Source organism: Mirounga angustirostris, unplaced genomic scaffold (assembly GCF_029215605.1).
Source record: "Mirounga angustirostris isolate CCGP_5_RB_7025 unplaced genomic scaffold, mMirAng1.0.hap1 SCAF_13, whole genome shotgun sequence".
NCBI lineage: Eukaryota > Metazoa > Chordata > Mammalia > Carnivora > Phocidae > Mirounga > Mirounga angustirostris.
This window is the reverse complement of record NW_026991721.1, coordinates 53,343,298-53,367,440: the sequence shown is the minus strand read 5'-3', so window position 1 is coordinate 53,367,440 and position 24,143 is coordinate 53,343,298. Positions and strand designations below refer to the sequence as shown.

Genomic DNA, 24,143 nt, shown 5'->3' with positions numbered 1-24,143 from the left:
CTCCCCACTTCAGCCCTATAGTCTTGAGTAGGGAAATTGGCCCCAAGTTGCATTCCTATCCTCAAGAAGCAGGGTGGGACAACGTGAACGGATGTGTTCTTGTTTTTGTTTTATCTAAGAGACATACTGGGAAGAAGAAGAAGCTCCCTCCCACCCTTAGCCACCAGTGGTTCCACTCCCCAGAGGCAACCAGTGTTAAAAGTTTCTTAAAGAGGCAATTTGGTTATCTCTGGTATTCAGGAGTCATGAAAGTTTTTCAAAAATACAACATCCAAATCCCATTCTCTCAGGGTAAGCTCCACCTAAAGGTAGAAGGTGAAGCCTGGATCTCTGTAGGACATCAGGAGGAGAAATGGCCATCTGCAAACCTTGACTGTAATTCTCAAGCTCAGCACACAGTCAGTTAATGAATCTCTTTGGCTTTCAGACTGATCTCCCTTTCTATCCCATTCTGGTTCAAAATCCACATGGAATGTTATATTCCACAGCTGGAAGTCCAGGAGAATAGACACCTTCTGGGGAAGATCATCCCATCAGTGATTTTATCTAATTCTTCCTCCACCCATCACTCCTCCCTACCTTATTTCCACCTGCCCCACGGTAATGAGCAAAAACAGAGAGAATAAAATATTCACCAATGTTTGATTTCAAAAAACATGGATAGTTCTTCAGTCTTCTGAATTCTGCCCCTGGCTCTGAATCCTCATTGAAATGTTGTTTGGGAAGAATGTGTACCTAGGACCTGCTTTCCAGAGCCTTCCTTTCAGATCCATTTCTTAGAGTTCAGATTTGCCAGTGGAGATGCCTGGATCAATCTGGGTACCAACTGACTTGAGGACATCTAGTAAAGGAGGGGGCTACTATTGGGGAACTCTCTGTTTCTGCATCACATACACTGCTCAGCCAGCCTGCTATTTGCAGAAGAACACCTTGTCAGCAAGGCTCACTAGGCTTCTCGGGATTGGGTCTCACCAGGGTCCCATGTGGCTCAATTTGCTGCTGGAACTGTATATGCAACCCTGCGTTCTCCAACTGCTGCTTGGTTGGATCAGACCCCTCAGATTTTACCGGCCTTTACACTATCCAAGGCAACCTTCATGTATTTATCTTCTCTAGTGTCTGCCTTTTCAGATCCTTGCAAATACTGTCCCAGTTGCATCACCCTTCTCCCAGTATTAATATCTAGAAATAAAAAATTTGTAGTGGGAAACTTCAATACCTCCAAGGACCCTTGGATCTAGTGAAGGGGTCAACAAATTTTCTCTATAAGGGAAATATCTTAGGATTTGTGGGCCATACAGTCTATGTAGTAACTGCTCAGCATTTTATTGCAAAAGCAGACCGAGCTAATACAGAAACAGATGAACATGGCTGTGTCCTAATAAAACTTTTATCTATGGATACTAGAATTTGAATTTCATATAATTTTCACATGTTACAAAATACTATTTTGATTTTGTTCAACTGTTTAAAAATGTAAAAAAGCCATTCTTAGACTTCTTAGTTTATACACCAGAGAAAAACGGATGGTGGGCCAGGTTTGGCCCATGGACCATAGTTTGCCTACCCCTGGTCTAAGGTATATGAAGTGTGTATGTAAGATGACAGATGATTGATCCTTTTCCATCAATAACGTTGTTAATGCCGTATTGATCCAGCAGTGTCTGGTAGTTTATTAATACAGAAATTGTGGACTACTGGAGGGAATCTTTACAGTGCCAGGAGAGTGAACTAGAACTGAATGAGTGACTAGTTCATCTCAACCATATTGACTAAAAATAATATTACACAAACTACTACTTATATCATGCCCTTATAATATCTCAGAAACAGTTTGGGCAATACTGCAAATAGTTCAAAGTTGCAGCCAGTGGGCTAACAGAATGAACTGAAGGTGGGTCCAAAGTTTCCATGACTACGAGCAGCACTTGAATGAGTTTACGTTTTTACCTGTGGAAATAACTACTATGGAGGTGACAACACTCCCTGAATCATACACTTATTTGCATGCTGGTGCCCAGGGTGTACCCTTTCACATGTGTTTACTTGTTCTTCCCCTCAAGAGAGCCGTATCGTGTCACCTTCAGTTAAACTGATTTTCTGAAATTGAAATAGAATCTCAGGATTGGACAGATGTTTACAAGGGTATTTCTAATCCAGCCAGTCAAGTTTCCCTTGAATCCAGCAGTGACTAACTCCTACAGCTGCTGAAAAAAAAATGCATCTGAAAGACGAGTCTGTTAATTGAATACATTTCTGTCGAGCGACTGTATGTTCTAGGCACTGTCCTGTGTGCTGGGGTGCAGCAGTGGACGAAACCGACACAGGCCTTCCATCTGACAGTCTGAAATCTAATTATATTACTCTTCACTTTGGTAGAACTCCTCTTCCATGTGCTCACACTAACTCATTGTTATTTGCATACCCGGCAATAGGTATGACCTCTGCCATTGGCCTCTGTGCTGTAGTCATAAAGCCTCCAACTGCATGAATAACTTGAGGACTGTGTGTTCCACTTAAATTTCACTATCCTTTAGACAGATCTGTATTGGTAGAAAAACACTCTGGCAATGTTGAAAGTGTAAATTGGCAACTGCTTTCTGAAAAGCAATTTGGCAGTATCTATCAGGAGCTTTAAAAATGTTTATATCTTCTGATCCTCTAATTCCGCTTCTGGGACTCTGTCCTAAAGAAATAGTCTAAAATGTGGGCAGAATTTATACTTAACAATCCAGAAGTCCAACAGTAGAAAGTTGGTTAAATAAATTACCGTGTGACCGTACAATAGACTTATTATACAGTCATTATAATTAATGTTTATGAACTGTTAAAACAGCATGGCAAAATGCTTATAATGTTAAGTGAAAAGACTGGTACACAAAATAATATATATAAATCCAAAAATGTTTTTTTAAATGACTGGAACGGGTGTGCTAAGTCTGGGTGGTTCGGTTATAAGTGTTTTCTTAATTTCTCTGTTTCTTCTCTTTTAAAAATTTCTCCAAAATGTTACTACTTTTATCATCGGAATAAAACAGTAGCACCAAAAGGTGGCAATGGAGACAGGCCAAACCGCTCATTTGGTCCGTGAACAATTAACTGGCTGGTGGACATGGAGGCTGTGTGATACTGTGATGGTAGCAAGAGTGTGGGACAGAAGGGAACAGGGCCTGCCACAGAGGAGAAGGCAAGGGGCCAGAATCCCTACAAAGAAAGCCAAAGTGATATGAGAAGTTACAGTGAGCAGCGTGCTCCTGTTATGTAATACTAGGTAAATAAAAGAGCACGTATGGATCAAGTATATTCTGACAATGGGAAAGAATATGGAAATACTCTCCCAAGCAAAATTAATCTCATTCTTGCATTCTTTCATACCAAGTGAGTATTCTCAAGATGGATTTTATTACAGCTGATTCTCTGAAGAATCCTTGAGCCTTCCATATAATTTTGTTAGGATAGGAGGGGCTTGTGATGTGCCAAGCCTACCTCCTCCCATACTGGAACACTCAAGCCACATGGATGTACATGGGAATATTTGGTATCCCACACTGAGAATTCTGCAACATATCATTAGTCATCTTAATATTGTAACTTACAAAACTAAAGTTTGCAAATGTTATTTTGATGGAATCCGGAATTGCTGTGCTTTTTGTTTATGTCTGAAGAGTAATCATGTTACGGGATTTTAAAGTGAGAAATGGTGTAGATAATGCCTATCCATAGATGAAATGGTTGTTATCTTGGGAAAATATGTCCTTTGTTGTTGCTTTAGCAAAATGTTTATCATTAAAATGCCAAATATACCTCTTTGGTAAAATTTCAAACTTCCAAATGAATATGTACATCTTTTATAGGCGTACGTAGATTTGTCAAGTTGATTGGTCTGTAGGAAGAACAGGTGTTAGTACTGGCTCCTTAACAAATCATGTGCCTTGGGGCAGTCCACTTTGCACCCTTGGGGCACTCCAGTTTACTCATCTGTAAAAGGAGAATAGTAACACTTACCTCGTTTTGCTGGTTCAGCAAATATTTATTGACTGCTTATGTGTATCTGACACTGTTCTAAACACTGAAGATAGAGCAATAAATGAGACAAGAGAGTGTTCCTCCTCCTGAGCATACATTTAAGTGGAGGAGACAGGCAAGAGCAAGAATATAGCATGTTAGATAGTGATTATTAGATATGAGGCTTACTTTAAATAACGTCAGTGGCACCCAGCGCAAGACCTGGCATGCAGTAAAGGACTCAATAGATAGCTATTTCCTTTGCTTCTTTAGTCTTCCCAACAGCTGTTGAATTACTCTACAAAATGGCAATAATCGGCAAAAAGCCTGACCCATTGCCTTCTGGCTCTTGCCAGTTAATAAAGCCTAAACCTGTTTTTGCTTAAGAAGACAAATTACAGTTGTGTTTTGTCCTTCCTGTATGGCAGATTTATCAAGGTGGCGCCTAAACACTGTTGATAGATGGCCTTTTCTGAAGCCAGTTGGCAGGGGTCTCAGCCTGGGGCTAGATGGCAGGTGTTAGGTCCACAAAGACAAACGCATGGTGTCATTGCTGTTTAAGCAGAACAGATGCAGAGACTGTAATGGCTCTTTCTGTTCAAGATGTGTGCCCATGTCCTATTCCCAGTGCTGGTGAACTGGGCAAAACTTGCATTATTTGTGGGAGGCCAGGGCATTGACAGCCAGGAAAAGGAGGGTTTAATGCTTGTGGTATGTTTATCTTTCTGCCCCACATGGAAATTTTGGAAGGTTTAGGAATGCTAGAAAACAGCAGCCAAAAGTTCACCCCTAGGGTTCAGGTATTTCACCAGACCCATTTCTCTGTCTCATCTTCCTCCGGGAACATCCAGTGAGCATTCATTTAGTGAATTCCTTCAGGTCTGGGCCTGCGTGAGGCACAGGGGGTTGGGCCCTTTCCCTCAGGCTGCCCAGCCTCGTGGCATGGGGAAGGGGCCAGAGGTGGAGAGACCACTGAGAATGAGCTCCCACCTTAGACTGTCCATCTTTCCTGGAGGACAGCTGTAAGGAACAAGCTTTTATAAAGAATTTGGGACAGAAAGTTAGAATGATCACACATAGGGTGATGGTGGGAATGAGAAAACACACAGAACAATGGTTAACTGGCCTGCTGGCTATACCATCCCCAGGATTCGGTGTGAAGTTGTACCTCTCAGAGGAAACTGGATGTCGGGCTATGGGCCAGTCCCCCTGTACCTTGCCTTAAGAACCAAATAAGTGAAAATTCAGAATTACAACTCAGCTTAGATGAGGAAATTGGCCCAGGGAGGTTGAGTCACTTTTCTTGAATCACACATCTAGCTGGTGGCTGAGCCAGGATAATAATGAAGGACCTTGAATTTCACTCAGACAAGTGAGTTTTTTTCCATTACTCCACTGGTAATAATTGCCTTTACTAATGTGTACATTGTTAAGATGTCTTTAAAATAGCAGTCAACCTCACATTTGATATGATTTACCAACAGTTGATTTACATGCAACTTTTAGGGAACATATTTATAGCATCAAAGTAGGACAGAGGTTTTTCCAAGTTTCCTTGGGGTGTCCAGGCCCTCTGGTCCTTCCAGAGGTGTGTATTCATAAGTAAATGCTGGTATTCTGTCATTCATTTTTTCCAGATGTCCTTCCCAAGTAGTGTGTTAGGCTTTATGTTTTTAATATTTCTCATATATATTTTTAAAATCTGGGCACATAAATCCTAATAAAGTTCTTAACTATCTCCTCCATGCTATCTCAAATTTCAGGGTGTGTTTATATTTATGACACAGGGTCTAAAGGCGTAAATGCTATCACATCATTAGGGTTTATATTCCTAAACCATAGACTTGTGTTTCTAGATGTTCTGAAAATTCTTTACACTTCACTTGTAAATGCCACTATATACTGTGCCATGACATTTCCATAGTAACACATATTTCAAACAGGAACACAGGAAGCCCAAGGAAAAGGGAAGTAGGCTTCAAATGAAAAAAAAAAATCATTAAAAATAGAATACATAAGATGGGGAAGAAGGGTGTAAATTCTGGTTTGATGTGCCCTGAGAACAGAGTGTTCTGCAGACCCACCTTAGGGACATGCAATGTCCACCACCCACCAAGTGGCCTAATTGTGGCATCACACTTTTAGACCCTCACATTCAGTGAGGTCCATGTCATTACCCTAACATTTCTTAGTATCACCTACTGTGACCAGATTGAGGTGGTTACCCACCTGTCACCTCACTGTCCTGAAGCCCATTGTCCACACTGCTGCACATGTGCTGTATGGTTTAGAGTTTATTGAAAACCAGTGGCTTTTGGACCCCAGTTTTTTGAGCTTCCGCAAGTCACGCCCTCTGCCTGGACTCCCTTGCTGCTGCCATCCACCCAGCAAACTCCTACTCAGCACTCGAGCCTTAACCTTACCATTGCTGTTCTCTGCAGTGGTAAAGCAGCCACCCCCAGCGTACATACACACTCTTATGTCAAAGAAACGTTAACACTTAATTGAACTTAATTGTTTGCGGAATGTTTTTCCTCCCTTACCAGCCCATGACCTCCTCAAAAGCCAAGACCACATCTGAATGTTCTCTGTATTCCCTGCATCCAGAATAAAGCTTGTCTGGAATTGTTCAATAAATGTTTGATAGATGAATAAAAGAATAGACTTTTATGGGAATTGCTTTTTTTTATTGTGGCAAAGTTCATACAACAAAATTCACCATTTTAACCATTTTAAAGTGCACATTTCAGTGACATTTAGTATATTCACAGTGTTGTACAATCACTACCACTATCTAGTTCCAGAACATTTTCACCACTCCAAAAGGAAATCTTGTATCCATTAAGCAGACACTCCCCATTCACCCACTACCCCAAGCCCCTGGCAACCAACCACTAATCAACTTCCTGTCTCTGTGGATTTGCTTAGTCTGAAATTTTCATATAAATGTAATCATGCAATATGTGGCCTTTCGTGTCTGGCTTCTTTCATTTAGCATCAAGACTCATCCATGCTGTAGCATGTATCAGTATTTCATACATTTTTATGGCTGAAGAATATTCTATTGCATTGATATACCACATTTTCTTTATCCATTCATCCACTGATACACATTTGTGTTTCTCCCTTTTGACTGTTATGAATAGTGGTGCTATGAATGTGTGTATGTACAGATTTTTGTTTGAACACATATTTTTAATTGTGGGTACATATGTAGAATGGAAATGTTTGGTTATGTGGTAAGTCTATGTTTAACTTATTGAGGAACCACCAGACTGTTTTCCATAGCAGTCGCCCATTTTACATTCTCAGCAGCAGTGTAAGAACTGAGGGTTCCAATTTCCCCATGTTTTCGTCAACAATTATTATTTTCCCTATATATGTAGAGAGATATATGTCTATATATCTCCATCCTAGTGAATATGAAGTGGAATCTCATTGTGGTTTTGATTTGCATTTCCCTAATAACTAATGATGTCAAGCATTTTGGTGAGCTTTCTGGCCATGTGTGTATCTCTGGAGAAATGTCTATTAGATAAGCTTTTTATTTGAGTTGTCTTTTTGTTGTTGAGTTGAAAGAGTTCTTTATATATTCTGGTTACTAGACCGTTATCTGATATATGATTTATAAATATCTTCTGCCATTCTATGGATTGTCTTTTCACTTTCTGGATAGTGTCCTTTGGTAGAGAAGAGTTTTAATTTTGAGGAAGTCCAGTTTATTTATTTATATGTTTTTTTGGTTGCTTTGTGCTAAGAAACCATTGCCAAATCCAGAATCATGAAGATTTATCCCTATGTTTTCTCCCAAGAATTTTATAGTTTTAGCTATTATATTTAGGTCTTTGATCCATTTTGAGTTTGTTTTTGTATATGGCGTGAAGTAAGTGTCCAACTTCATTCTTTTACATGTTAATCTCCAGTTAGTTATTCCTGCACCATTTATTGAAAAGACTCTTCTGTTCCCATTGTCACATCTGTTATTGAAAGATACTTTCAAATTATAAGTTGACAGTTTTTTTCTGTACCTTGAAGGTTTTGCTCCAGTGTCTTCTGGCTTACATTATTTCTGTTGTAATTCTTATCTTTGTTCCTCTATATGTACTGTTTCCTCTTGCTGCTCTTTTTTTTTTTTTTTTTAAGATTTTATTTACTTATTTGGGAGAGAGAATGAGAGACAGAGAGCACGAGAGGGAAGAGGGTCAGAGGGAGAAGCAGACCCCCCCGCTGAGCAGGGAGCCCGATGTGGGACCCGATCCCGGGACTACAGGATCATGACCTGAGCCGAAGGCAGTCGCTTTACCAACTGAGCCACCCAGGCGCCCTCCTCTTGCTGCTCTTAAGACCTCTTCTGTATTACTGACTTCAGCAATTTGATTTTATATGCACTGGTATAGTATTTTTCGTGTTTCTTATGCTTGGGGTTCATTGAGCTTCTTAGATTTCTTCTCACCAAATTTGGAAAATTATGGACATTATTTTTTCAAACATTTTCTCTGCCCCTACTTCCTTTAGGGGTTCCGATTACATATATAGTAGGCCACTTGAAGTTGTCCCACAGCTCACTGATACTCTGTTCAATTTTTTCCTCTTTTAGTTTCTATTGCTGTGTCCCCAAATTTATTAATGCTTTCTTCTGAAATGTCTACTCTATTTTAATCTTATTTTGTGGATTCTTCATCTCAAATACAGTGGTTTCCATCTCAAGAAATTTGACTTGGGTTTTTTGAATATATTTTTTATTTTGGAATAATTTTAGATTTACAGAAAATTTGCAAAGATGGTATGGGGTGTTCCAAATGCCCCTCATCCAGTTTTAGTTTCTCCCAATGTTATTATCTTACTGTGGTGCACTTATCCCAAAACTAAGATACCAACGTTTGTGCATGACTATTAACGAAACCCCACACTTTATACAGGTTTCAACAGCTTTTCCAATAATGTCTTTTTTTCTGTCCCAGGAATCAGTAAGATATCAGATCTCATTTACTTGTTATGTCTTGTTAGTCTCTTCTGACCCATGACAGTTTCTCAGTCTTATCTTGTTTTTCATGACCTGGAATGTTTTAAAGAACACCTGGTCATGTATGTTATAGAATATCCCTTAATTTGGGTTTGTCTGATGTTTTTCTCATGATTAGCTGGGTTTTGGGTTTTGAGAAAGAATAGCAGGTAAAGTGTTCTTGTTATTACATCAAATTAGAGGGCACATGATAGCCACATGACATCATTGGTGACCTTCACTTTAATCACTTGATTAAGGTAGTTTTGATAGATTTTCCTACTGTGAAGACACTGTTTTTTCCTTTCCATACTCTGTTCTTTGGAAGCAAGTCACCCAGTTCAGCCCACACTCAAGGGAAAGGGAATGATTAAGTTCCACCTCCTGCAAAGAGGGAGTATCTGCATCTGTTATTTGGAACTCTGTATAGAATAATTATCTTTCTGGGGCGCCTGGGTGGCTCAGTCGTTAAGCGTCTGCCTTCGGCTAAGGTCATGATCCCGGGGTCCTGGGATCGAGCCCCACATCGGGCTCCCTGCTCAGCGGGAAGCCTGCTTCTCCCTCTCCCTCACTTATGTTCCCTCTCTCGCTGTGTCTCTCTCTGTCAAATAAATTAAAAAAAAAAAAGAATAATTATCTTTCTTCCCATTTTATTCACTCATTTATATCATTTTGGACTCATGTATATTTATTTGATATTTTGCATTATAATCCAATGCTATGTTATTTATTTTATTGCTCAGATTGTTCCAGTTTGGGCCATTGGATGCTCTTTCAGGTTCGCTTCTGTGTCTCTTCAACATCTTCTCATTCTTTTGTTTTTGAACACTTCCTTACTTTCTAGTACTACAGCATGCTCCAGAATCATCTTGTATTTTCCCTGTTCTAGATCTGCAATCAAACATTTCTCTAAAGAACCCTGGTTCCTTTTATTGGAGAATGGTATTTAGAAACCAAGAGATGGGCACTGAGTGTGTTTGTTGCTACTGTGACTTGGACCTTTTTGGCATCTTCTATGTCTCTAACAAGCTTAGTGTTTTTTCTAGTTTCTTGATCACATGAAATACAGTTGTAACTGTTTTTTATCCATTTTATCCATGTTTTTATCCATTCTACCTATCTTGGTCAGTTTCAATTGAGGGATTTTGAATGATCAGAAATAGCTTTTGGCTATTACCTTTAAACATTGTTAGATGGGACCAGAGCAGAATTAGTCTAGCACTAATTTTACCCCACTATTGTGGCGAAGCCCACCTGATGCCTTGTGAAATATGCCTGCCACTCTGAATGTTGGGAATAGAAACTGAACCTGTGTGTTCTTTGGGAATTGTTCCTTCTAGTTCCTTTGGATGGTTCTCTCGGGTCTCAAGTATTTTCCTCACATGTATGCTGAAGACTCAAGGGGGAACCTTACCAGATAGCCAGAACTTTCTTTTGGTGCAGATTTCTTCTCTTTGGCACTCTTCCCTGTGAACTCTTGCTACCTTGACCTCCCCAGACTTGTAGCTCCATCTCTTCAACTCAGAAAAACCACTGAGTTCCACCTGGGTTTATTCTGTCAGCACTATGGCCTAGAAACCCTTTCTGGGAGGTAAGCAGGGACAATCATAGGGTTCACCTCACTTGCTTTCTGTTTCCCAGGGATTACTGGTTTTAGTTGCTTGATATCCAATGTCTTAAAAATCACTGTTTCATATGTTTTGTCCAGATTTGTAGCTGCTTCGAGTAGGGAGGTAAGTATAGTCCCTATTACTGTACCTTGGCCAGAAGCCACAGTATATGCATAGGAAATTAATAGAGCCAGGGGCTATGATTGGCACACAGGCATGCATATCATAAGACTTAAAAAGATAATGTCATGGGGCAACCTGGGTGGCTCAGTCGTTAAGCGTCTGCCTTCGGCTCAGGTCATGATCCCAGGGTCCTGGGATCGAGCCCCGCATTGGGCTCTCTGCTCAGCAGGAAGCCTGCTTCTCCCTCTCCCACTCCCCCTGCTTGTGTTCCCTCTCTCGCTGTCTCTCTCTCTGTCAAATAAATAAATTTTTTAAAAAATCTTAAAAAAAAAAAAGTTATATTGTGGTTAATAGACTCTGGAACCAGACTGCCTGGGTACAAATTCTGGCTCAGCATCTTACTACCTGTATATCCTGGGCCAATTATATAACCTTTCTGGGCCTCAATCTTCTCATCTTAAAATGGGGCCCATAATGGTCATTATTTCATTGGCCTGAGATGGGGATTAAATAGATTAAAACATATGAAGCGTTTGGAGCAGTGCTTGGTTCAAAACAAGTATTCAATAAATATTAGTTATTTATATACCTGTTAAAAGTGGCCAGCAAATTTGACTGTGAGTTTCCTAGTGACCCTAGCAAAGTGGAAATATCAGATACATGATTCAGTGCCCATAAAATATATGCAAATTGGTTGGACAGGAGAAGTACATATTTCTGAATATTACCCCCCAAGATTCCTCGTGAAGAGAATACTGTATGTACCTGGAATAATATACCAGCGAGAGAAAATTTCCTAGGATTTTGTCTTTACCATCCCTCCAAATAGCCAATAACTTCACACTAGAGCTCCGTATAGTAAAAGTACTTCCACTGTGACTGAAATATCGCAATACCTTTAGTCTGGCTTAATCCAAAAATAAAATTTATAGCATCAGAATGAAACTACTGAACCACATGTCATTTGGGCGATTCTCCATAAGTATGGGGGGGTCAATTAGGAGATAGTTACAGTGGTTAAGGGAAGAGGCAAGTAAAGCCTGAGCCAAGAACTAGCTAAAGATGAAAGGGGGTTGGCACAGAACCAACCCACTGTACTGTGAGAATCCACAAATTTTGGCAATTGACTCAGTGTGTAGCAATAGGGAGGAAGAACTTTTGAGGCCAAGAGTGTATGTATGGAAAGATGGAAAGAAAAAGCTTGACTGTTGTGTTCTTCAAATCTTCTATAACCTTACAAATATTTCATCAGCTTACTCAAATCAGCTACTGAGGGAGATGTGTTAAAAATTTTCACTATGTGGATTTGTCCATTTCTCGTCATATCTTATATATTTGGAGGCAGTATTTCCAGTTGGTACAGAGAGGTTCTGGCTCATATCTTCCTGATGAACTGTCCCTTTTGTCACTAAAGTATATGACTGTGGGGCGCCTGGGTGGCTCAGTCAGTTAGGCATCTGCCTTCGGCTCAGGTCATGATCTCAGGGTCCTGGGATCAAGCCCCGCATCCAGCTCCCTGCTCAGCGGGATGTATGCTTCTCCCTCTTCCTCTGTGTGCTCTCTCTCTCTCTCTCTTTCTCAAATAAATAAACAAAATCTTAAAAAATAATAATAGTAAATTTTTAAAAAGTGTATGACTATGGGGCGCCTGGGTGGCTCAGTCGTTAAGTGTCTGCCTTTGGTTCAGGTCATGATCCCAGGGTCCTGGGATCAAGCCCCGCATCGGGCTCCCTGCTCCACGGGAAGCCTGCTTCTTCCTCTCCCACTCCCCCTGCTTGTGTTCCCTCTCTTGCTGTGTCTCTCTCTGTCAAATAAATAAAATCTTAAAAAAAAAAAAAAGTATATGACTATATCTCTAATAATGCTTTTTATCTTAAAATTTATTATTATTGCATTACTTCACTTAGTGTTTACCCAGTGTATTTTCCCCCAGCCTTTTAACATTTCTGGGTCATTACCTCGTGAATGTATTCTTGTAATCAACATACAGCTAGGTTTTAAATAAAAAAATATGAGAATCTAAAAAAAAGAAATATGAGAATCTTTTCTTAGTCATGTTTCTGTTTCTTATTATGATGATATATTGGGAATTTTCCCATTGTTTTGTTTTGTCTGTTTACCATATGTTTGCTTTATTCTTTTGTCCTGTCTTGGTTTAGTTGTTTTCTTTACTCCCTTTTTATTCTTAGGAGTGGTTTGGAAGTTATACATTCTAATTCTGTTCCTTCGGTGGATATTTTTACATTATTAATGTGCATACTTGACTTAACATTGTTAAGTTAATAACTATGTCTAGCTCATTGTGAAGATTTCAGGATCCTTAGAATTCTTCAGTTCTGATCTCCATCCCCTTCTATCTTCCAAGTAATTTGGGTTTTAGTTTTTTGGTTCCAACTTTTAACCCCCCCATTAGATAATTTAACAGCCAGTATTTATTTAGATTTACAAGCCTGCATATTAATTTATTTGCCTACCTTTCTTCAGTCCCTTTTCTTTATTGAAATATAATTCGTGGGGCGCCTGAGTGGTGCAGTCGGCTAAGCATCTGAGATCGAGCTCCACGTCCAGCTCCATGCTCAGCACAGTCTGCTTGAGTTTCTCTCTTCTCCCTCTGTCCCTACCCTGCCCCCCCATCTCTCTAAAATAAATAAATAAATCTTAGGGGTGCCTAGGTGGCTCGGTTGATTAAGCATCTACCTTTGGTTCAGGTCGTGATCCCAGGGTCCTAGGATGTCTCTCTCTCAAATAAATAAAATCTTTAAAAAAATAAATCTTAATATATATATATATAATTCACATACAATGAAATTCCCCCTCTTTAAGTGTACAATTCTATAGTTTTTAGTATATTCACAAAACTGTGCAACCATCACCATTATCTGATTTTAGAACATTTTTTCTTAAAGGTTTTATTTATTTATTTGTCAGAGAGAGAGAGAGCACAAGCAAGGGGAGCGGCAGGCAGAGGGAGAAGCAGATTCCCCATTGAGCAAGGCACCCGATGCAGGACTCAGTCCCAGGACCCTGGGATCATGACCCGAGCCAAAGGCAGACACTTAACCTACTGAGCCGCCCAGGCATCCCTGATTTTAGAACATTTTCATCATTCCCAAAAGCAATCCCATATCCATTACCAGTCACTTCCCATTCCCTCCTATCCCTAGCCCCTAGCAACCATTAAACTACTTTCTGTCTCTATGGATTTGCCTATTCTATAGAAATTTCTTATAAATTGAATCATGTAATATATGGCTTTTCATGTCTGGTATCTTTCAAGTAGCATGATGTTTTCAAAGTTCATCCATATTGGGGCATGTATCAGTACTTCATTCTCTTTTATGCCTGAATACTATTCCATTGTATGGATAAACCACATTTTATTTACTAGTCATTAGTTGATGGACATTTAAATTGTTTCTACCCTTAAGCTATTATGTATAATGCCACCGCGAACTTTTGTGTAAAGTATTTTTGTGGATATATGTTTTCAGTTCCCTTGGATATATAGGTAGGAGTGGAAACTGTTATTTCTTGTATTCAGTGGTGTGCTGATATTTAACAGCCAGCTCTTATTTGGTAGGGGGTAAGGGGAGCCCTGATCTGTAGCATTTGTTGATCTCTGGGGTGTAAATGCTCAAATTGCCGACGTGACATCACTGAAGATGGGAAGAAATGCACAGTGGCACACCATTCTGTATTACTTCTACCATATAGATATAGGAGATATGAATTATCTCAAGAGCATAGATAATAGCAACACTATAGTAAAATAATTAAGAAGTGATGGATTGTGAGGATTTTTTTTTACCTTTTTTTAAAAAAAATAATTCATTTAATTGTAAGTTTATATAATTTAATGCTGAATAATGACCCTGTTTAACAACCAGTTTTCGGAATTGCTGCAATTCTAGCAGTCAGCTCTTTGAGCTGATGGGAGCTGGCTGTGGCCCTGACCTCACTTGTATCACGCTCCTTGTAACTTCTTTCTGGACTGAATTTTCTTACTGATGTATATCCACTAGCGCTCTTTTCAGCAAGAGTTTGTGTGAGGTAAACTCATTGGCTTTGCTTGTCTGAAAATGTCTGAAAATCTGGCTCTCATTTATGATTTCACTGTGCATAGAATTCTGTGTTGAGATTTATTCTCTTTCTACACTTTGAAAATATTATGCTCCTGTCTTTTGGTTTCCATTGTTGCTGATGAGAAGGCTGCCATCATTGCAGTTAACACCCCTTTTGGTAATCGGTCCCTTTTCACTGAGAGCTTTCATTATTTTTTTTCTTGTGGTTTTGCAATTTCACTGAGGTATGAATGGGCTAGGGGGCACCCAGATATTTGGTCAGACCTTTTCCTGGGTGTGTCTCTGAGGGTATTTGGGGATGACACATAGCAGAATGCCTCCTCCTAGGTGGGTGGCCCTCATCCAATCAAGCCTGACTAGAACAAAAAGGCTGACATCCCCACCCCTGCCCCCAAAAGGTAGGAAAGAACTCTTCCTGCCTAGCTGTTTGTGTTGAGACATTGGCCCTTTCTGGCCTCCAGATTCAAACTGAAACATCAGCTTCTCTTGGGTCTTAAGCCTGCTGGCTTCCAGACTGGCACTTAGATCACTGGCTCTCCTGGTTCTGGGCCTTCAAACTCCTAGACTGGAACTATACCATTGGATCTCATGGGTCTGCAGCTTGCCGACTGCAAGTCTTGGGACTTGTCAGCTGCCATAGTTGTGTAAGCCAATTCCTTAGAATGAATTTCTTTCTGTGTGTTGCGCATATACACATATCCGTATATGTATCCATACACAGACATGCTCCGTTTCTCTGGAGAACCCTTAACTAATATAGCTATAATATTTTTTTCTTTTTTTTTTTAAGATTTTATTTATTTATTTGAGAGAGAGAGACTGAGAGAGAGAGCACATGAGAGGGGGGAGGGTCAGAGGGAGAAGCAGACTCCCCGCTGAGCAGGGAGCCCGATGCAGGACTCTATCCAGGGACTCCAGGATCATGACCTGAGCCGAAGGCAGTCGCTTAACCAACTGAGCCACCCAGGCGCCCCAATATTTTTTTCTTTTAAGATTATTTATTTGACAGAGAGAGAGAGAGCACAAGCAGAGGGAGTCTCAGGCAGAGGGAGAAGCAGGCCTCCCGCTGAGCAGGGAGCCCGATGTGGGGCTCGATCCCAGGACCCTAGGATCATGACCTGAGCCGAAGACAGACGCTTAACAACTGAGCTACCCAGGCGCCCCACAGCTATAATATTTTTAATAATGATTTTCTACCATTCCCTCTATTAAATCTTTCTGGAACGCCTGTGAGGCATATGCTTGACTTTCTCTTTTTATCCTTCATATCCTTCATATCATAACTCTTATTCAGGTCTTCTATCCCTTTCTGTCTTTACTCCATTTTGGGTGATGTCCTCAAATCTCTCTTCTAATTCCCTCTTCAGCTAGATCTAATATGTAGTTTAACTCATCCTTTGAGTTTTTAATTTCAGGGGCTGTTTTTCATTTCTGGAAGTTCTGTATGCATCTTTTTCATATCTCCCAACTCTTTCTCTCACACTATCCTGGTTTTTTATTATGCCTCTATTCCTTCTCTTATCTCTATTTTAATCATCCAAATTCATAGTCTCTTTCAGATGGTTCTGTTTTTACCCTTTTTCCACCTAGTTAGTTGTGTGTGTTGACGCTCCATTTTGGTAATTTCTTTCCACATGTGGTTTGTTACATTTTGTGAGCATCTTCAACAGGAGTTGTTTTTCCTAGTGGATTCCTCAAGGCCTGGATTGTTAAGCATCCCTACAGGGCTCTTTTGAATACACCGTCAGCTGTGACCTAAGAATTTTAATAGGTCTTACTTCAGCCCTAACCTAAGAATTTTAATGGTCTGGACCAATTTTTATGTTAATTTATCTCAGTAGGTGCCTGTGCATATAGGCAAAGTAAATTTAGACCCCCATATGCTTTTGGCAGAGGTTAGGGTTTTTATTTCTCATGAGTGTCATTTTTCTCCACCTAAGGCCTCTTCAGATACCAAGCTTCCTTGCAACTTCACTAATGCTGGGGTAGTTTTCCCAGTCTCCTTTTCGTGGACAGGGGCGGAGCTTCCCATGTCAGGGCTCTATGCAGGGGGCTCCGTTCCAGCTTTCTCACCTGGCTGGGACTGAAGCCCCATCTCCTACTCCTTGGTGTGCAATAGAACCCTAGCCTGCAGCTCTCAGAATCTATAGCTAAGTGTGAAATCCCTGTGTGCTGCTAAGGCACGTCACCTGTACCCTGTTCTGGCTTTGCATTTTCATTTCTTTTTCATTTCTGACATCTGAGGATTTCTCTCAACGTTTTTCAAATTTGGTGGTAAAAATAAAACATTTTTTTTAAAGATTTTATTCATTTATTTGACAGAGAGAGACAGAGCAAGAGAAGGAACACAAGCAAGGGGAGTGGAAGAGGGAGAAGCAGGCTCCTCGCTGAGCAGGGAGCCCGATGCAGGGCTCGATCCCAGGACCCTGGGCTCATGACCTGAGCCGAAGGCAGATGCTTAACGACTGAGCCACTCAGGTGCCCCAAAATAAAACATTTCTGTTATAGTTCACCCAGAATTTCTCTGTGTCTGTAGCAGGGGGTGGGATGTTTCTGGAAGTTGCCAGATCAGAAACAATAATTCTGTGAGGAAGACATTGTTTCCATTGTATAGATAAGAAAAGTGAAGTTCAGAAAGATTGTCTAAATTGCCAAAGCCATAAAATTTTAAGTGGGGAAATAGGTTTTGTGTCCAGTCTGCCCACAAATCCCGTGCAAGACATCCAGGCATCTCAAAGGTCGCTTGGTACCTCTGCCATCTCTCCGCTGTTAGCCTTTCTGGGCAATTCTGCCATGGCATTTTGCTGAAGCAAACACTCTGGATAAGATTCCTCCTGCTTCCTAGGTAAGACTGTTTGGGAGAGAAGAGGAGGAAGTAGAAAGCAAACCGTGGAAGCTAGACTGTCTTAAACCTGAGAGCCACTGGTAGGAGCATTTGGCTGGGAGGATGTGAAAGCCAAGAGGCATCTCCCCTACCGTCCAGAAGCATCCTCAAGCATACTTGTGCAGTAGACAGTGAAGGGGACATACAAGGATCCTGCACATTGTTTTCGGCTTGCCTCTGGAAGCAGGAGGAAGCCCAGGTCATGGCAGGACTTCCCTGTAAGTTCTGCTGGGTTTGGGGATGTCCCAGCAGAGGCCGGCATACTTTGAGGCTTTTCATTTAGCCCCCTAACTTGGGAGCAGCTCCTTCCCTGTGAATCTTGCATGGGGGCCTTGGAGTGGGTGCCCTGCAAAGGTGTGGTAGATTGATGGAGATCAGTTCAGGTCTGAGGACAAAGAAGATACTTTGAGTTTGTAGAGTAGAGGGGCCTTAAAGAGATTGACTGGTTACACAGGTGAGGGGATAGGAGACAGAGAGGCATCCTGGAACTTAGCAAGAGCAGGAAACCACTGCCATCCATAAGGCAAAGGGGCAGAGTGGGGGGCCAGTGTCACCAGGGCCCAGGAGCCAGGTGATAAGAAACTTTAACGCTAGCAGGCCTGTTTGTGAGAGCAGGAGCCATGGATGATGAGTAGCCAGAGATGCTACCTAGGGCAGATGGCGAGGAGAAGAAACACTCCCATACACCTACTCCCAGTCTCTGGCTAGTACCTCCCTTTGGCCAAACAGCCAGATGTCTTGGAGCCTGGATTCACAGGCTAAATGGATCTACCTCCCTGTGTTACAGAACAGAACAGAACAGAACAGAGTGGAGAGGGCTAGGAAGTAGGTCTGAGAAAAACAGACCCGGGACTGGCATGAAGGAGGGAGGGAGGGAAAGAAGGAAGGAAGGAAGAAAAAAAGAAGAGGAGAGAAAATAAGTCGATATGTAACATATAAGCATACTAGAATACTTTTATATATCCTCTTGTAATTGAAAAGAATCTTTAGGATAAAAAGTTGCCTTCCTTGCAGAGTTGTGAGGATCAAATGAAAAAAATGGATGTGAAAATCTTACGAACATTGCCAAGTACTGCATAAATATGAGATAACCATCATTAATATCATTAGTTCTTTAGAGGGAGGAATTGTATGTAAATAAGAGTGTAAATAGGAACCCTTTATTGAGCATCTATTATGTATGGACACTTTTTGTGGATGTGCACTGGAATATTTCCAGTTGCAAGTAATGATGATGAGCAATGATTTCAACAAATAGGTAGTTATTTTCTGACATACCAAGAATTCCAGAGAGGTGCTCCTTTGTCCTTTCCATCTTGAATACAAGATCACTGCAGTGCTCAGCCTTCACCTCCAAGTTCAAGGCAGGAAGCGGTGGGGGTGAGAGGACAGTTCAGACTCAGCAGTCCTGTTTCAGCAGGAAAACAAAAGCTCCCCCAGTAATTCCCAGCGGAGTGCTACCTAAATCTCATTGGCCAGAACTGGGCCACACGACCACCCCTAACAACAAGGGAGAGGTGGTAGGAGGTAGTATAGGAGAAATGGTTTCTGGATGGTCAACGACAGGGTGTGCTGCATGCGTATAAAACACGGTACTTGGGTGCCTGGGTGGCTTAGTCAAACTTCTGCCTTCCACTCTGGTCATGATCCTGGAGTCCTGGGATCTAACTCCGCCATCAGGCTTCCTGCTCAGTGGGGAGTCCGTTTCACCCTCTTTCTGCCCCTCCCCCTGCTCCTTCTCTCTCTCTCTCAAATAAATAAAATAAAATCTTTAAAAAATAAAATAAAACACGGTACTTGGCAGGACTTGGCAGAGGAGACGTGCTTAATACATGTTTTACACGCCTCTGTGGGTGTATGTCTGTCTATCTGTCTGTCTGCCTGTCTGTGTCTGTGTCTGTGTGTGGTTGTATGTGTTCTCCATTGCTCCTAACAATCCTGTGAAGTAAGCTCTTTTACAAATGAGACCTAACACGGCCGGTAATAGGCAGAGCCAGGCCTCAGACCCAGTTCTTTCTGACCGCATTCTGAGGGCTCAGACCATTGCCACGCCCTGCGCTCCCTCTCCACTAACCTGGCCCTGAAGCTCTTGGTCTTGGAGACATATCAGGCCCAAGTGGGCCTGACGAAGAGAGAAGGTGGAAAGGGATCAGCTCTAAAATGAGTTGGCGCCTAACTCTCAGGCTGCATACGGAGTAACCGTGAAGTCACAAGAAGAGGTTCCCTAAGTCTACGTGCTAGCCCCAAGCCTCCGCCCAAGTGCAGCCACTTTGGAACAGTCACACTGGGAGGCTCAGCACTGTGCCGATGATGCCCAGTGCTCCAGTGGGACGCCCCTTTGCAAGTCATGACAAGCCCTCAATCGTTACTGGCCAATTATACCTCATTTCCGACCCTGACTCCAGCTGCAGCTCCTCGTCTCATTGACCAGGAGTTCCAAATGACTTATGACCACTGCCAAAAAGGAAATCATTCTCCAAAGACAGCATTGTACAATTTAGATACAAAAGCCCAGGTTGTCTGCTTCCCAGGCAATTTTCAAATCGAATTACAGAAATGTTTAAAGTAGCTGAAGCACTGTTGCAATAAATATACCCTCCCAGGTTGATATCTTGGAAGAAGACAACTCGGAGTTTCGCTGTATAATTTCTGCTGTGTTTAAGAAAAAGTACTCACTTTGAAAGGCATTGTGAGAAGACCACTGGACTTTGTAAAGATACCAGTGGGATAATACTTAATGCAGGTCGGGGCACTGGGACGTGGGCCCACTCATGTATTGGTGAGACTGTAAATGGCATCACTTTCTCAGAGCAATTTGGCATGAAGCATCGAGAACCTTTAAAGAGTTGAAACCAGCTGACCTAGAAATTCCCTTTCTAGGAATCTTTCTTAGGGAAATAAGTCAAAGATGCAGACAAAGGTTTATGTATATAGCTATTCATTTTATTTGCAAAATAGTAAAAAGAAACAACTAACCCAAATGTCCCACAACAGGGAAATTGTCAGGTAAATTGTGGTATATTCATTAAATGAAATAATGCAGTCATTTATTTATTTATTTTTTAAGATTTTATTTATTTGACACAGAGAGAGCATGCACAAGCAGGCAGAGCAGCAGGCAGAAGGAGAAGCAGACTCCTGGCCGAGCAGGGAGCCCAATGCGGGGCTCGATCCCAGGACTCTGGGATCATGACCTGAGCCGAAGGCAGACGCCCAACGACTGAGCCACTCAGGCGCCCCTAATGCAGTCATTTAAAATGATGATTTTGAAGAATCATCAATGATGTTTAAAGATGTTCACAATAGAATAGATGATAAGACTAAAACTACATGCATTATATAGACCCATTTTTACTTTCTATATGCTAAAAAAGGGCTCAAGATAGACTCAAGTTATACTCAAAATGTATCAGGGCTGGAGCACCTGTGTGGCTCAGTCTGTTGGGTGTCCGACTCTTAATCTCGGCTCAGGTCTTGATCTCAGGATTGTGAGCTCAAGCCCCACATTGGGGTCCACTCTGGGTGTGGAGCCTCCTTTAAAAAAAAAAAGAGGGGTGCCTGGGTGGCTCAGTTGTTAAGCATCTGCCTTCAGCTCAGGTCATGAGCCCAGGACCCTGGGATCAAGCCCTGCATCAGGCTCCCTGCTCAGCGGGAAGCCTGCTTCTCCCTCTCCCACACCCCCTTCTTGTGTTCCCTTTCTCACTGTGTCTCTCTCTGTCAAATAAATAAATAAAAATCTTAAAAAAAAAAAAAATTTAAAGTCACCTAGAATTTCATCACCCAGCTAAAAGCACTGATAACATTTCTTTTTAAAGATTATTTATTTATTTATTTATTTGCGAGAAAGAGAATGAGAGAGGGAGAAGCAGACTCCCTGCCGAGCAGGGAGCCCTGATGCAGAGCTCGATCCCAAGACTCCAGGATCATGACCTGAGCCAAAGGCAGACGCCCAATGGGCTGAACCACCCAGGTGCCCCGATAACATTTTTTTTAAAGTAGGTTCCACACCCAGTGTGGAGCCCAGCATGGGGCTTGAACTCATGACCCAAGATCAGGTTCGGACACCCAACCAACTGGGCCACCCAGATGCCCTTACATTTTCTTCATTATACTTTTATATATACTATTTTTGATCATTGTAACTCTAAGTATTAATTTTATAATCAGAAAAATATGTATAATGAAAATTCCTTTTTAGGAAAGAAAGAAATGGGTTTTACTAGGAGAGAAGAGATCCGCCCCTGAGGAGCTGATGGTTTAATGGAGGAAATGAGACATGTACACAAATAAACTTATTACAAGGTAGTTAGGGATGTAATGGAGGTTTTACAAAGTGTGGAGGGAAGGATTAGCTCTGCCTGGGAAAGTTGAAGGTTGGTGAAAAGAGGTAACATGTGTACAGGGTCTTGAAGGATGAATAGGAGTTCTCTAGGGCTTTGTAAATTGTTAAGCACTGTGTAAGTTAGTTTTTGGCCGTTATTAGTACTGTCAAAGCTTACCTCATATAAAGCTCTCTTTCTTGTCTCTTTCCCATGCTCCCTGAAGCCCAGGATCCCTGGGACAGGAAGCAGCAGCAGTTAAACAGTCACACATCCGTGCTCCAGCAAGTGAACTGAGGTGCATCCAACTAAGGAGCAGATCCAGGACCAGAGGACATGAAATTATCCGGGAGCAGGGCCAGGAAGGTGCTGGTGGGTAAACAGTTCCCCCTTATTTGCCACCCTGTGGAAAGGCTGGCTTTGCTTGGGGCCTCAACCCTGAGTTATGGGACCATCTCCACCCGGGGCATGGTAAAAACCAAGAATGAGCATCACACAGCAGCCCGTGACTTACATGGGTGGGAAATGGTGTGTCAGATGCCCTTTATAGCTTCCAGACAGGGCGGAGTGGAAAGGAGGGATGTGGGTGAGGGGACCAGGAAAGGTGGCAAGAGATGCTTTGTTTGTGAGAAATCCTTAGAAGCTCAAGGTTGGAAAGGATTTGTAAATTATCTCATTTAATCTTGCCGAGCCCTTTCCCGACATTCCCATCCCATTGTCATCCTTATCTGGCTTCAGGGCACAGCTCAGAGGCCACCTCTTCCACTGAGGACCTCCCACCTCAGTTCCTCTGGGCGTAACTCATTGTTCAACTTTAGGAGAGAGAAAGTCTGCGCTGCTGTGCACCACACACTGAGCTTATAGTTCCTTGATTGCAGTATTCCCTCCTGTGTTTCCTTTTGTTTGTTTATTCATGCAACTAACATATATTCAACACCTACACTGTGCCAGGCAATGTTCTAGATGTTGTAACAGAGTGGAGAAAAAGATAGCCAAGATCTCATGTTCTCATGGGCCTGTCATTCTAGTGGGGGAGACATACAATAAACAAAGGAACAAATAAGAAAACATCAGGTCAACAAGGAGGCAGCTTTGGGAATATCTAAGGGAAGAACTTTCCGTACAAAGAAAGCAGCTGATTCCAAGATCCAAGGGGAAAACCTTTGCTTGCTCTAGGAACAAAAAGAGAGAAACTGGCATTGTGTATAAGATGCTTTCTCTTGCTTTATCTGCAAATGAAAATCTTTTTTCTTTGAGGACTTGGCTCAAGCATCACCTGTTTAGGCAAATGTATCCTGCCTTCCCCAGGTTGAAGTGACTATCTCCTTTCCTCTCCATTTTCACTGAGTACACTTCTGTCAGCATACCCGTAACAATTTGCCATTCCTTCCATACCGTAGCGTTGCTACTCCCCCGTGGACCCCAGTCTCATCAAGGGCAGAGCTTCCTATCTAAACTCCTAAACTCCTAATGCCCGGCACGGAGCCTGGCACAGACTCTGTGCTCAGGAAACATTTATTTGTTCCTCGAATAAATGAGCTCTCACACAGTCCTCTATCAGAACCTCTCTGGTAACAATCAGAATTAGCAACCACTTATTGATCAGTGCCAGGCCCTGTGCTGGGGACTTTCAATTCTGCTCTTACAAGCCTCATGACTGCCATGTGTAGTAAGTGGTAATTATCCTATTTTGTAGTTAAAACTCAGAGTATCAAAGTGACTCTTTTTTTTTTTTTTTAAGATTTTATTTGTTTATTTGAGAGAGAGAGCAAGCATAAGCAGGGGGAACTGCAGGCAGAGGGAGAGGGAGAAGCAGGCTCCCTGCAAAGCAGGGAGTCGGCGTAGGGCTCGATCCCAGGACCCCAAGATCACGACCTGAGTCAAAGGCAGACGCTTAACCGACGGAGCCACCCAGGCGCCCCCCAAAGTGACTTCTGAGGTGGTTCAGTAATAAGAATCAGAGCTAGGAGTTAAACCCAAGTCCTCTTGGTGCCAGATCCCAAAGCTTCACCTTCTATGTGATGCGCTCACCATGTGTTAGTTCATCTGTGGACCTGGCCTCTCTTTTCTTCTAGATAACCATCTCCTTGACAGAAGGGTCTATACTTCACTTCCTTC

General features: G+C 41.9%; 1 protein-coding gene across 4 annotated transcripts in view; it reads left to right on the top strand.

The window, feature by feature from the left end:
* Positions 1-24,143, top strand: part of GVQW3 (GVQW motif containing 3) — a 50,238-nt gene that overhangs the window by 4,153 nt on the left and 21,942 nt on the right. For 2 of the 4 annotated variants that reach the window (XM_064576910.1, XM_045894475.3), the window contains one exon: positions 3,039-14,547. The exons of 1 other annotated variant lie outside the window; for it this stretch is intronic. The gene's annotated coding sequence lies outside the window, so the exon portion shown is untranslated. Of the gene's footprint in view, positions 1-3,038; positions 14,548-22,251; positions 22,398-24,143 lie in introns of those variants that run through there. One more of the 4 variants, XM_064576909.1, reaches the window with a different exon arrangement.